We start from the raw sequence: 13499 nt of genomic DNA on the forward strand, positions 1-13499 counted from the left end.
AATCTCCGAACACCAAAAGGAAAGCTGCTAACAGTGCAATCCTGTACATGGCTTCTCAGAAATTCAATGGGATTTACTCCCAGGTAACTGCATGTAGGATTGCAGTGTAATTCTACAGATGATGAAAAACAATTCAAGAGTGGGCAGCTTGTGGCCCTCGAGATGTTTTGGCCTACAGTTCCTATCAGCCCTTGCCAGCATAGCTAATGGTGAGGGATGATGGGAGTTGTAGGTCAAAATATCTGGAGGGCCACAAGTTACCCACCCCTGCAATAAGGTTCATGACAGACAGAAGTACTTCTTTACACAGCATGTAATTAACTTATGAAAATTGCTACCACAAGATGTGATAGATAGCCACTGGCTTAGAGACATTGGTGGAAGGTAGGGTAGGTCTATCAACCACTGTTTGCAGCTGCATGAATCTGGGAGGCCCCAGCTCCTACCATACCTGGCACTGCAGGCTTATTTATAATAAGCATGAACAGTATAAACTCTTACATTTAAGGAGGAGGGAAGGAAACATACTCATACACCCCCATTCACATTATAAGGATCACTCTTTCCCTTTCCAGTGTGCTATTATATATTGCCAAAGGCTCTTCTCCACCATCCGTGTGCTGTGTCCATTTAGTCTGTAATCACGTGTCTCAGCCCAGGTTTAAAAGCCAGGATGGTGTTTGTTCATTTGATTAGAGATATACTAATAGAGCACAATTGTTCTAGAATAGGGGGTCAAGGTACACTTCAGCAGATGCAGTGTAAAATGGTAGGCTGAGTGTTGTGTGGTGCTCATTTTGTGCTAATGTACACCTGTTGACACTAGAGATGATGCATCTGCTCCTCACAAGTTTGTATATAGGCTGGGGAGGGAGTGGAATCCTAAAGAATTTCTCTATTTATTACATTTATATCCCATTTCCCACCCCAAAATGCTGGTCAAGACTGGTTAACAATAGTAAAAACAAATAAAAGCAAAATCTTGCTTAAAACAAAAGCAATTAAAACACAGACTAATATTTAACTGGCATCCTGAAAGGAAAAAATAGGGATGCAGTAGGAATGGACAGTGATTTATCAGGGGCAGAAAATATGGACTGTCAGTATTTGGGAAGTTTGAACATATGGAATAGTCAGGGGGCCCAAAATGTGGCTCATGGCAATTCTACTGAGATCTCTAGGACTTAATGCTGTTGTGAGTGCCTTGCTACTACAGACCTAGCTGCTAGAGTTGGTGAGGACAATAGAAGTATAGGAGCCAAGTAAAGAAATAGTTGAGGTAATACGTAAACAGTAACTGAGGGATGAAGTTGGGAAGGTAAGAAACAAGTGGAGCCCTGTTATGTAGGGACCAAGCAGGCATAATATATATCTAAAATATAAAATGGGTGCAATGTAAGTATTGGCTTATATTTACAAAGGAATATATGTGGGTCTCTTTGGGCTATTGGCCCAGCATCTGGGTTCATCTTCTGCCAGGCACACAGAGCACACATGGCCACCATATTTAAAAGCCTCTCAGAAGGAAAAAATTAAAAAAAAATGTGTGTGTGTGGGGGGGTGAGAATAGTGTTCCACCCTTTACCTTCTAGAATGTGGAAGGAAGCCCTCCAAGTAGCCTTCCCCCAACTGGGTCTCTCCAGATTTCTGGACTACAACTGTCATCACCACTGACCTTTGGCCAGGCCATCTGGGACTGATGGGGGTTGCAATCCACAACATCTGGAGGGGCCTAGCTTGTGGGGAGGCTGGTAGACGAAAGAAGCTGTGCTAGACCGGCAGTCGAACCTATCCAGAAGGGGATACGTCCCATTGAACTCAGAAGACCTTTTGTTGTTCAGTCGTTCAGTCGTGTCCGACTCTTCGTGACCCCATGGACCACAGCACGCCAGGCCTTCCTGTCCTGCGCTCTCTCCCGGAGCGTGCTCAAGTTCATACTCATTGCATCGGTGATGCTATCTAGCCATCTCATCCTCTGCCGTCCCCTTCTCCTTTTGCCTTCAGTCTTTCCCAGCATCAGGGTCTTTTCCAGGGAGTTTTCTCTTCGCATTGTTGTTCAGTCGTTCAGTCGTGTCCGACTCTTCGTGACCCCATGGACCACAGCACGCCAGGCCTTCCTGTCCTGCGCTCTCTCCCGGAGCGTGCTCAAGTTCATACTCATTGCATCGGTGATGCTATCTAGCCATCTCATCCTCTGCCGTCCCCTTCTCCTTTTGCCTTCAGTCTTTCCCAGCATCAGGGTCTTTTCCAGGGAGTTTTCTCTTCGCATTAGGCGGCCAAAATATTGGAGCTTCAGCTTCAGCATCTGTCCTTCCAATGAGCACTCAGGGTTGATTTCCTTTAGGATGGCCTGATTTGACCTCCTCGCCGTCCAGGGGACTCGTAAGAAGACCTTACCGGCTGGGAGTTGCAGTCCAACACATCTGCAGCGCGCTAGCTTGGCTGAAGGAGCCCACGTGCATCGGACTTGCCCCGCCGCTGCGGCGCGAAAGGTTGGTTGCCAAAGCCTGGCTGGCTAGCGAGCAACGACCCGGGCAGCGATCGCTGGTTCTGCACCGTTCCGTTTGGGCCGCGTTTGGCGTCCCCGGCCCTGCAGCGCGCGCAGGCACCTGATGGCGCCTCCGGGAGGCTGGCTCCTCCAAACCAGCAGAGGATGCCCGCGGCAGCTGCTGCCGATGGGAAGACACGCTGGAAAGGCGCCAGAGAGGAGACGGGCAGGAAGGTCTGCGAGGCGGCGGCGGCGGCTGGCTTAGGGCCGGACCTCGGCAGGGGAGGAGCAAGCTCAGCCTCTGGAGAGGAGAAGTCGCCGGAGCAGGGCGCCGGAGCCGGCGTTGGGCGAGGGGGCGACGCAAAGGCAGCGAGGAGCCGTTTTCCTCCGGCGGCGCCTGCCCGGCGGGGATGCCGCCGCCGCTCTGGCAATAGACGAGAGGAGGAGAGAGGTAAGTGCTCCTGAGGCTTGCTTTAGAGGTCCCCTCTGCGCCCCAAGGGCCCCTTCAGGATGCCTTCCTCGGCCCAGGGACAGCGAAGTTGCGCGTGTGAGGACTCCCGGAGCGGGAGAGACCCTGGCAAGCGGGCACTTGGAAGACCGCGTGTTTACTTGTTGGTGCAGGGAGAAACTTCACCCTTGTTCATCGGTGTTCCCGGTTCCAACCCCTCGCTTGCCCGCCCCAAACCTCCCTTGAAACAGTTGTGGCCCCTTATCTCCAATTCCTCCATCGCTTCTGCTAAAAAACCGAACTTTCCTCATCTACTCGGGAGGTGGCTGTACTTCTGGTGTTTCTTTTGTTTTGTTTGAGTTGCGACAGTCTTAACACTCTCACGTTTCTTCCAGCTCTCCAAACTGTGCCCTACTTTGAACCTGGCTTCCTTTAATGTGTCTGGTGCTTGCTTCCCTTTACTGCCCTCCAGCCAGTTAAAATTGTGAAGCTTGTTCTTTAAAAAGTTGCCTGGTCCTAACAGCAACCAGACGGAGGCATTTGTTCTATGGAACTTTTATTTTTAAATCTTGTGGTCGCCCTTGCTGTTGCTACACAGAGCAGTGTTTTTAGTGCAGGGAATAATTGGGCAGGCTGTCTTGTTCGTACAGTATGAAAGCCTACTTTATGATCTCCTTTTGTTGGGCGGGGGGGGGGGGCAAGTATAGCTGCTCCTGCAGCCTACTTCTCACATCAGATACAAGGCAAAGCTACCTTACTACCCTCCTCACCAGTAACAAGCAAAAGAGAGAACCTCTAATCAGCTGTAACCCATAAACTTTATACTGGAGTACTTGAAATTTAAACCAGGCTAGTTCCAAACAAATGTGTACCAACTGCCCTAGTTGTGGGAACATTCCCCTCTTCCCTGCAGTTTTGCATTTCCCAAAGAGGTAAAGATTATTCTGGGAAAGACCTGGGGAACATTGTTAGCTGTCTATATTTATTTTATTTAAAATATTTCTTGGCCGCCTTTCAGGACAGGAGCCCACCCAAGGCAACCTACGGTAATAAAACACAAAATAAAAACTAATATACAGTCTTAAACAATAAAAGCAATAACAGTGAATATATCAGGGGAAGGCCAAAGTAAAATAGTATGTTTTCAGGCCCTTCTTAAAAGCCTGCAATGATGGGGCCTGGCAAACCCTGATGGCATCTTCCTCCAGAGGTGTGGGGCCAGTGCAGAAAAGGCCCTATCTCGTGTTTTCACCCACTTCACTGCTCTCACAGATAGGCAAATGAGAAGGGCCTCTCTTGCTGATCTTAAAGTGTGGGCAAGCTGAAATGGGTGAAGGTGGTCCTTCAAGTAATTTGGTCCCAAACCAAGGCTTTAAAGGTCAAAGCTAGAGCTTTAAATTGAGCTTGGAAACACACCAGTGCAGCTGGCGCAGTATAGGCATTATATGATCGAACTACCTCAACCCCACCAACACTCAGGCAGCCACATTTCACGCCAGCTGAAATTTCTGAACCATCTTTAAAGGCAGTCCCATGTACAGCGCATTACCGTAGTCCAGCCAAGACATCAAATTTTATTCATTTATAATTATTTTTAGGTAACCTTTAAGGACAGAGCCTTCTCAAGGTGGGGTACAAGATAAAAAAAAATACAAAGTATTCAAGTAAGCAATAAATATACAATAAAACACTATAAAAACACCTTTGAGCGACTCTCCTTTACTTAGGTTATAAAGTGTGTTCAGTAGTACTACTCCTAAAGCAGGGTGCATCAATTTGCTTCTGACAGGACAAGTCACCAGCACGTATTTCTTACTATGGGTTTTGTCCAATCTTAGTCCTACTTAGAATAGAACTACTGAAATTAATGGGACTTAAGTTAGACTGACATTGGATACAACCTTTTGGGGGTGTAAGGATAAAGTGAGCCCTCAACTTAAAATCAGAATAAAAGTGTGCCTCTGGTATCATCAAAGATTTTTCAAAATTCACTGTTCTAAGTCTCTACTTGTCAAGAAACACAGGTCTTCTTAAAACAAGACCTGGAGCTGACTGTGGCTAAGATCATGAGCTGCTTGTTGCAAAATTTCGGCTTAAATTGAAGAACGTAGGGAAAACACTAAACCATTCAGGTATGACCTCAACCATATCCCTTATGAATATACAGTGGAGGTGAGGAATAAATTTAAGGGATTAGACCTGATAGACAAAGTGCCTGAGGAACTATGGACAGAGGTCCATAACATTGTTCAGGAGGCAGCAACTCAATCCATCCCAAAGAAAAAGAAATGCAAGAAAGCCAAGTGGCTGTCTGAGGAGGCTTTACAAGTAGCTGAGGAAAGAAGGGAAGTGAAAAGCAAGGGAGAAAGGGGAAGATATACCCAACTGAATGCAGATTTCCAGAGAAGAGCAAGGAGAGACAAGAAGGCCTTCTTAAATGAACAATGCAAAGAAATCGAGGAAAACAACAGAATGGGAAAGACTAGAGATCTCTTCAAGAAAATCGGAGATCTCAAGGGAACGTTTTGTGCAAAGACGGGCATGATAAAGGACAAAGAAGGCGGGGACCTAACAGAAGCAGATGAGATTAAGAAGAGGTGGAAAGAATACACAGAAGAACTATACAGGAAAGATCTGAATGTCCCTGATAGCCATGATAGTGCGGTCACTGAACTTGAGCCGGACATCCTCGAGAGTGAAGTCAAGTGGGCCTTAGGAAGCATTAGTAACAACAAAGCTAGCGTAGATGACAGTATTCCAGCTGAGCTATTTAGAATCCTAAAAGATGATGCTGTTAAAGTGCTGCACTCAGTATGCCAACACATTTGGAACACTCAACAGTGGCCGCAAGACTGGAAAAGGTCAGTTTACATTCTAATTCCAAAGAAGGGCAACGCCAAAGAGTGTTCAAACTACCGTACAATTGCGCTCATTTCACATGCCAGCAAGGTGATGCTCAAAATCCTACAAGCTAGGCTTCAGCAGTATGCGAACCGAGAACTACCGGAAGCACAAGCGGGGTTTCGAAGAGGCAGAGGAACTAGAGATCAAATCACCAGCATTCGCTGGATCATGGAGAAAGCAAGAGAATTCCAGAAAAGCATCTATTTCTGCTTCATTGACTATGCTAAAGCCTTTGATTGTGTGGATCCCAACAAACTGTGGCAAATTCTGAAAGGGATGGGAGTACCAGACCACCTTACCTGTCTCCTGAGAAACCTGTACAAGGGTCAAGAAGCAACAGTAAGAACCAGACATGGAACAACCGAGTGGTTCAAAATTGGGAAAGGAGTACGACAAGGCTGCATATTGTCGCCCTGCTTATTTAACTTGTATGCAGAGTACATCATGAGAAATGCCAGGTTGGATGAATCACAGGTCGGATTTAAGATTGCCGGGAGAATTATCAACAACCTCTGATATGCAGATGATACCACCCTAATGGCAGAAAGCGGAGAGGATCTCAAGAGCCTCTTGTTGAGGGTGAAAGAGGAGAGTGCAAAAGCTGGTTTGAAACTCAACATTAAAAAAACGAAGATCATGGCATCTGGCCCCATCACTTCCTGGCATATGGAAGGGGAAGAAATGGAAGCAGTGACAGATTTTATTTTCTTGGGTTCCAAGATCACCGCAGACGGTGACTGTAGCCATGAAATTAAAAGACGCTTGCTCCTTGGGAGGAAAGCTATGGCAAACCTAGACAGCATAGTAAGAAGCAGAGACATCACCTTGCCGACAAAGGTCCGTCTAATCAAAGCTATGGTTTTCCCAGTAGTAATTATGGCTGTGAGAGCTGGACTATAAGGAAGGCTGAGCGCCGAAGAATTGATGCTTTCGGACTGTGGTGCTGGAGAAGACTCTTACGAGTCCCCTAGACTGCAAGGAGGTCAAATCAGTCAATCCTAAAGGAAATCAAACTTGAGTGCTCATTGAAGGACAGATACTGAAGCTGAAGCTCAAATATTTTGGCCACTTAATGCAAAGAGAAAACTCTCTGGAAAAGACCCTGATGCTGGGAAAGACTGAAGGCAAAAGGAGAAGGGGACGGCAGAGGATGAGATGGCTAGATAGCATCACCGATGCAATGAATATGAACTTGAGCACTCTCCGGGAGAGAGCGGAGGACAGGAAGGCCTGGCGTGCTATGGTCCATGGGGTCACGAAGAGTCGGACACGACTGAACAACAAGAACAACATTATTATTCCTAACATTTCTAGGCATTGTACAAAAATATAAATAGTATAGTCCCTGCCAGCAGGCTTATAATCTAAAGATAAGTACAAGACACATTAGGAAACAAAGACAAGGCAAATCAGCTGGAGAAAAGACCAGGGATAATAGCTGTTTCTGAAGTCGCTGCCCCGTTAGAGAGCAACTGCCCCCTGTATGTTTCAGGAACCCTCTCCGAGCCTTCAGACCCCAGTCAGTGGTGCAGGTAGATAATTTTAGACTCCGAACTTAATGATCTCTATAGGTGGTCACTTATTTCAAAATTAGGAAGCCAGCCCTGCTGCATTCAAGGGGCCTTCTGCTCATTCCCCTGAATGGAGCCCCTGGATTTCTGCCCCAGAGTCCTACCACGAAGGCACTTACCTTCTGAAAGAGTTGTGGGGTGTAGCACAGGTCCTGTGCATGACAACATGCCTAGGGCGCAGTCCTTTGGATCTGCCCTTCATACTCGCAAGCCACCAAACTTGGAGGCTTACTAGTATCCAATGCAGAGCAGGAGGTGTGGTGGAGATGATCCTTGCCTCCTGCTCTGCAATTTAGCTAGGCGGGCTTTTTTGCCCATCTAGCTGAGGGGGAGGGTAGGAAGTTGGGGAGGCCTGGGATACAGTGTAAGTCCTCCCCTCACTACCCACCAGCACGCCCCCTTTCCCTTCTCTCCAAGGTTGCCTTTGTGACCTCAGAGAGGCAGCCGGTGTAGTTCTCTCCACGTTGGCTGCGGGGGGGGGGGGGAGGCCTCGGATCCAGGAATCCAATCCTATGCCCTCCCCCCCGACTTTGTCTAGGGGCCATAGGATTGGTCTCTTACTTGTTCTGAAGGGGCTTGGGTGTGAACTGATGGGTGTGAACTGATTGGGACTTTGTATGTTAACAATTTATCTGATTTTGTACCTCATGTAAATATTTAAATTTTATGATAATCTGCCCTTGCCCAGGTGCTCCTGCTTTTTGAGATAAGGTGGCCATGGACAGGGACTTTTCAGTTACGGCACCTTGTTTGTGGAAGTTCCCAGAGTGGCCACCTGTTGTTGTCGTCTCTTATCAGTTCCAGGGAAATACTGTAATATTTACCCGGACCTTTTAATCTTTTATCTGCTTTTAGTGGAAATTGCTGTTGACTCCCCATTCAGTCTGTTGCTATTTTTAGTTCTTTGTGTTTTTTAGTCTGAATTTTTATCATTTTTTAAAAAAATTGTTAACCCTAAGCTACCCTGGGAGCTCAACTGAACTGAATGTCAGGATTTGGACTGGGGGTTGGATTGGATGGCCTTGTAGGCCCCTTCCAACCCTACTATTCTATGATTCTATTCTGTGATTTGTAATAATAATAATAGGTGGTCATCTGGTTTTCTTCCTGCCTCCTGAATGACAGCCCTAGACAATGGGACATGGTTTTTCTGAGTTTGTGGAAGCTGTTTCCTCCAAAATGAGTGAGTGTCCTGGTAGCAGCAAGACTTCCTTCCAGTGATGTGGATTTTCCAGAAAATTTTGATTTGGATTTCTGGAAAGTTTTCCAATGCAAGTTAGGGTCATTTGCATAGGGTCATTTGCATAGGAACATTTTCAGTTTGCATTGAAAAATGCTCTGATGCTCTAGAGCACGTTTGGTCAACTTATGACCCTCCAGAACTTTTGGCCTACAGCTCCTATCATCCTTCACCATTGGCTATGCTGGCTAGAGCTGATAGCAGCTATAGGCCAAAGCACCTGGAGGGCCAGAAGTTGTCCACCATTGCCCTTGAGGAATCTAATTTAGCACGTTTATTTTACTTGTATTTAGTAAACAAGACTAAAAAAACAGTACCCCATGTTACTTTTTTGTCCCAGTACACCACAAGCATTGGACCTGAAATATCTGAGGGGAAAATTAAAGCACACTTCATATGTTTATATTATATAGAGATTTTTATTGGTATACTTGTAATAATTTAAAGACAAATAGCATGTACTTCCCTTACATTGTTTAAATTTACAGAAAAAAAGGTACTGAAAACTGTTGATGCACTAATTACTTTTATCTACCCAAAGAACTGCATGATATGTTGACAATCACTCATCTACTTCAACAGAGTTCAACTCTTTTCCACTAAAGTTGCTGGGACACCTTCAGTTTCGTTGTCACTATTTGTTCCATTTCACTCTGAGACATATGTATTTCAATGTCTCATATGTATTCTCACATACATGCTAAGGATAATTATCTGAAAAACATTGCAACTTTGAAACTGCCAAGCTTGCCTTAATATTTTACTTGTCTTAGTAATATTTTACTTCTATTTGCAATTGGCATACATTCATTTTCACTAATGAACATTTGAAATGGAATTTTTTCCGCAGAAAAATAAGGCACTGGAAAATTTTCCAGCCCACATCACTGTTTTCTTCATAATGATTTTGCCCAAATGTGTATTTAATGTGATAAGAGATAAGACAAGATAACAAGCCTCCTCTAACCTGGTGCCCACTAGAACTCCCATCATCCCCTGCCAGCATGGGACAGGCTGTCTTAGACATTTCTTCTGCATTGTTGCTTCACTGCAACAATGGGATGATGTGGTATGCACAATCGAGTCCAAATGAAGTGATTTAAAATTCCTGGACTCTGAGTTTATACTGGATCAGAAATGACAATGGTTTTATAAGTTGGAACAATTTGGCTGGGGCACAAATCAAAGCTATACAAATGTCTGTCAGCAGAAAGACTGTGCTATCTTGGAATTGTTTTTGACTAAACTTTGTGACTGCGTGTCTGATCTTGCTAATGAAGGGATCGTCAATCAATTGTCCCAGGGTCATGCTCATCAAAACAGTGCTTCAAAGTGTCTTGGAGTTAATAAGTGGAGGATTGCCCCTATGAAACAATGACATGAGAAGTCAATGTTTCTGTTTTCTGTGTTGCATGGAGTAGTTTGGTTGTTAGAAACTTTGTAAGCAACTTTTGTTAATGTTCATGCTGCCTGAGTGGTACTTTTTCTCCACTGGAGATGTGGTGGTGGTTTTTCTTTTACATTCAGCGGAATGCTTGCTAAAATAACTTCCAAAGAAAGAAAATCAGAGTTCTAAACCCACTTGTGCATGTGATCTTATCTTTCTCATTGCTGTGTGTGTGTGTATTTATTCCTAAGAATCCAAGTAAAGCCTTGGCAACAGTACTGGAGGTCTAAATTGGCAGTCCTAACTTTGTGTTCCTCTGTGATGGCATTTATGGTTTGGGAAATAATTTACTGTGACCGACTGGACTGGTCTGGTTCAGGATGACTGAGGTTAGGTTGCTCAGGTTACTGCCAACGTTTGTTCAGAGAGATTAATAGTATGTTAGCTTTAACCTCCACAGGAAAAGGAGGGATGCTAAGGAGTGGTAGAATTAGTAACAAAATCCTCTTCCCCCCCCCCCACCCCCATCGCCCATGGTTGTGGTCAAATGTAAAAGGGCCAGAACAATATACAATTGCTGAGTGCTAGTAAATCCTGGCTATTTGTGCATCAATGCACTATGTAACTGCTGTCAGAGCCAACATTCTGGGTTCACTTTTTTGGCTGTTTTGTTTGTTTAGGGAATTTAGATATCACCTTTCATCAGGTTGGTTTACGTTAAAATGTCAGTAAACTAGAATATCATAAAAACAAACTAAACAAAACACTATTAAAACAGGCTGAGACCTAGAGTCTCTTAAAGTCCTAGAACAGCTTTCCCCCACATGATGCCCTCCAGATGTGTTAGACTACAACTCCCATCAACACAGTCAGGTTGCGGGATAATGGGAGCTGTAGTCCAACACATCTGGAGGTGTTAGTTTTGAATTGTTTTTAACATCGGTATGTAAGATCCTTTCAAGACTCTATGGTGAATAGGCAAGGTATAAATACTTTAAATAAAAATAAATGGCAGGTGAGAGAGCATAAATAAATAGTAGTCAACATGGAAAGGCAAGATGCAAAGCATTTGTTTAAGAAGGTAGAAGACATGAGAGTGGAAGCTATATCTTAAGAGAATAGGTACAATGGGATTGGGAGAAGCCTAACAGACTGTGGAATAACCAAAGAGCTTACATGAAACCGTAAAGAGTGGTAGTGGCAGATAACAGGAAAGACTGATCCGGACAACTGGGGACAGAGCCTAAGAAGAGAAGATCACCGTAGCATCTACTAAAAGGGCTTTCTGTTCTGAAATTCAGTCTGCCTGCCTGCCTTCAACCCCAATTCAACTTCTACTAGTTTTCAATTACTTTTGTAAAGACACGATGACTAGTAGAGTGGGATTTGTTGCGCCATCACTTCATACATTACGTCCTTAGCAGGTTACTGCATGATGGGGATGTGAAGATAAAAATCTGTATGCTGCTGCTGTTTTCCTAGTTAATGTTTCATGTTTTACCTTGCTAGCTCTTAATACTGAATCCTCCATTATTTCCTCTTTGCCTCCAGCCCAATTAGCTTCTAGCAGCAGTGGGTATTCCCAAGAGCAGGTGGCTGCATGCTTGACTGGTGCAGGACATTGGAGCAGTTGCTGCCACAGAAGCTTGCATATTATAAATAGTCCTGCTGTGCTAAATGCAGGGCCAGGACTTCATTAAAACTCTTCCATAACTTGCATGTAGCATGCCCAAGACATTCCTCTCAGGCATTAATGTAGGGAGCAAAAATCAGAGGACACTTCATGGTTCAGATAATATTGCAAGAACCACTATTGGAGTTTCTACATGAAATCTATCTAAAATTATTTATAGGTTGCCGTTAAGGGTGGAACCCTCTCAAGATGTCGTACAAGAAAAGACCCACATGAAGTGGATACAGTTAAAAAAACACCATAACAATAGAGATTGCCAATTTAAGTGATTAAAAACGTAATCAAATGGCCCCATCTTAAGAGAAGGCCAGCAAAAACAGGTGGGTCTTCAGCGCGTTCATAAAGGCCTGCAAAGAAGGGGCCTGACGAACACCCTGTGAAGTTGATTCCAGAAGGAAATCATGAATTTGATCATGATGCCATGTTGGAAATAAGAAAACAGAAACGGCTGTCTTTGATTAGATCAATAGTCGGTTCATCCCAGAATTGCCTTGAACAAATTTTGGTGTTTGCAATCCTATACATATCTACTTAGATGTACATCCTATTGAGTTCAGTGGGGCTTACTCCCAGGTAAGTGTGTATAGGATTGCAGCCTCAGGCTTTTTATTTTTACAGCAGAGATATTAGTAGAATACACCCTTCTGTTCTGTCCATGTCAATCCTTAACTACAAAGATATGTCTTTACTTGAACTCTGGAGGTCTTTATTTTATTTTGGTCCGGTCCACTGTTGTCTCAACGCTAATTTCATTCTGTGTGGTTCTTGATCAGTATGCAAAGAGCGGCAGAGAAACAATGAGGGGACGAGGCAAATCAAAACAGATGCACCAACTTGCCATTTCAAGTAGCAAGCTGCCACATCCATGCCCAAGTAAATCTACTTGCAAATAGGCCCTCTAGCTTGCCTTATCAACTAGCACGCTTAAATGGGGCATGTTCCGCTACTGAACAGACAATGCCTGTTCAGATATTGCCAGTAACATTGCATGAAAGTTAGTACCCCATTTTAATTAGGACTCCAGTTCCAGAAAGTGAGAATCTTATTTGTGACATAACTGGGTGGGCATTTCAGATGGTACCAGTTCTTTCCTGTATATGACGAAGGTGGGCAGACTACAGGCTCGTAGGATCTACTTTGTGTTTCTATTATTAAAATCTTGAGGTCCGCTAATACAGTTAGAATTTAGGACCAGGGCATTTTTGAGTGCATGCACGCTCATCCCGGGAATGAGTTTTCAGTACAAAAACTGCATTTGCAGGTCAGTGGGGAGGAGCCTATTTGTTGCTGCTGTTAAACAGTTAGGAGTGAGAAACCCTTGCAGATCTACTGCAAATCACGTTGAGATCTACAAGTAGACCCTAATCGACCTTCTGCCCACCCCTGCTATATGACATAGAGGGCCAGTTTGCATGATCACTGCAACTTTTTAAAGACACAGTGAGTTGTGGTGTGTGCTGGCGGCTACTTTGAATATTCAAGCCCTGGTGGTGGGTTGGCATGGTTTGTTGAGTTGTCCAAACCTGGGTGGCAGGGGTTGTTTGAAGTTTAAACAACCCCCAAATAATCCTAATTTATGGTTTATGTAAGAGTTGTTTAATGCTCAAACAACCCCACCATAGCTTAAATAACTGTGGCTTAAATAAGCCTTGGTGGACTGGAGTGATCATGAGAACCCCGTCACAGTGATTGTCGTAGGATGTATTGGGGGGGTGGGGGGAGATGGAAGTGGGGAATTAACAGCTAAAAATATTTAAGGAAAAGAGAT

The 13499-nt window shown here is 44.5% G+C and overlaps 1 protein-coding gene across 1 annotated transcript in view; it reads left to right on the forward strand.

The window, feature by feature from the left end:
- The first annotated feature begins 2681 nt into the window (after positions 1–2681).
- The window catches only part of NINL (ninein like), a 65310-nt gene continuing 54492 nt past the window's right edge, over positions 2682–13499 (forward strand). Inside the window, exon 1 of the mRNA XM_084829169.1 lies at positions 2682–2939. The gene's annotated coding sequence lies outside the window, so the exon portion shown is untranslated. The remainder of the gene's footprint in view (positions 2940–13499) is intronic.

This window comes from Heloderma suspectum, chromosome 1, assembly GCF_057233095.1.
Source record: "Heloderma suspectum isolate Gila_16-S chromosome 1, 16-S_ref, whole genome shotgun sequence".
In the NCBI taxonomy this organism is placed as follows: domain Eukaryota; kingdom Metazoa; phylum Chordata; class Lepidosauria; order Squamata; family Helodermatidae; genus Heloderma; species Heloderma suspectum.